The 1,736-nt window shown below is 43.9% G+C and overlaps 1 pseudogene across 1 annotated transcript; it reads right to left on the reverse strand.

Moving 5' to 3' along the window:
* Positions 1-305: 305 nt before the first annotated feature.
* Positions 306-1,736, reverse strand: LOC148847734 (receptor-like protein 44 pseudogene; annotated as a pseudogene). Its single transcript, XR_016100416.1, has one exon. The product of XR_016100416.1 is annotated as a receptor-like protein 44 pseudogene (transcript).

The following is a 1,736-nucleotide window of genomic DNA, read 5'->3' on the forward strand; positions in this document are numbered from 1 at the left end:
ACAGATTACAGATCAGACCCTTTATGTTGTGCTGCAGCTCCTGACTTCGGCTACAAGTTTACGTTTGCATAACAAGCAAGTCGAAAGTCACATTAATGTGCATATCCATTAATAAATGAACAACAGTATTCTGTTCTGTTTTTCAGTAGTGTACAAGGATAACTTAAAGCGAGCTTTGTAGAAACTTCACCACACAATGACACAATCCAAGGTCCCCCACCCCCTCTTTGCCATTCAAATCAAAACTGTAGAGTACAGAGACAGTGTTCATGGCAAGGAAAAATGGAGCCCATTGAAAAGAGATATACAGTCCTCCATAAGTGAAATAAAACACTAATGAAAATCAATAAATTACACTTGTTTGAATGAGAGATTGGTGAACGTATTCGCTTTAGCAATCCATATTTGAATTAGTTTACATTTTTTGAGTAAAATAAAATCAAGAAAAATAGAAATGGTTAAAGAGAGGGAAAAAAAAAAGGCTCCAAAGATCAGTGAAATCCCAACAATAAAAAGTCAATAACCCAGAAAAAGAAGGAACTCACATCCTCTGTCTTTCTAGTTACCAAACTCAACCGACAATGGGTTCATTCAATCATACCTGAAATTTCTCTTTTGCATCTTTCAACTAATGTATTTCAATAATCAGGCATTAGCTGACTGATCTTCCCCTCTTCACCGGCCATCCCCTGCTCTGTAACCCTCAACCAAATACAGACAGCAGTAAAACTAAGCACCAAGCTCAAGAACCCACTCCCCAAACCGATTCCGACGATCGCCATCACGGACAACCCTTTTGTCTTCAACGGCGGCAATGGGTAGCCATAAACGTCCTTGTTTCCTTCAAATGAACTGCCATTGAACTTGGGGAGATTCCCAGTTCGGTTCCCCAGCGAAGGAGGGATAGGCCCCGAAAGCCGATTATTAGAAACATCAAAAGCCGATAACCTTACCAACGAACCCAATTGCTGGGGAATCGGTCCGGTGAGCTGATTGTCATGGAGATCTATAACGTTGAGGTAGGCGCACATAGCGAGCTGAGGGGGTATTTCGCCGGAGAGGCGGTTGGAGGAGAGATTGAGGACGGCGAGGTTGAGGAGCAATTGGAGATCGGGAGGGATGGGTCCGGTGAGGAAGTTGGAGGAGAGGTCGAGAGCCTGAAGGTTGGTGCAGTTGGAGAGGAAGGGGGAGATGGAGCCCCTGAGAGAGAGGTTGGTGAGGGAGAGCTTGTAGATGCGACCGTTGTTACAGGTTGCGCCTTGAAGGTATGAGTTGAAGCCGCTACAAGGGTTAGCGAAGGTGGCTTTGGTCCAGTTCTTAAGGCTGTTTGTTGGGTCTACGAGGGATTGTTTTAGGTTTGTGAGGCAGGCTTCGTCGTATGGATCTGATGAACATGGTGGGAGGTAGGTGCAGGTTAGCAAGAACAGAAAGAAGGGAACATAGAACCCCATTTGAGAATTGAGATTGAGAGAGAATCAACGAGGGGATGTCGGTTTTTCCTTCCTTTTTGCACTTGGTGTAGATTTTTCTTTCTTTCTTTCTATTTTTTACTCGGAAGTCGAAAGAAAGAAAAAAACTTGTTCCACTTCTTTCTTCTCTTCTACTTTGATTTCTTCCTTCCCCCAGTCTGCTATCAAAATTTCTGGGGATTGGCGTACGTTAGCAGTGGCAGGGGGAGGGCAAGAGTGATGAGTGCCAGAACTCTGAAACTTTTCATTTATATTTCGTATTGGGTT

Source organism: Nelumbo lutea, chromosome 6 (genome assembly GCF_056320005.1).
Source record: "Nelumbo lutea isolate HS-2025 chromosome 6, American lotus-T2T, whole genome shotgun sequence".
Lineage (NCBI taxonomy): Eukaryota > Viridiplantae > Streptophyta > Magnoliopsida > Proteales > Nelumbonaceae > Nelumbo > Nelumbo lutea.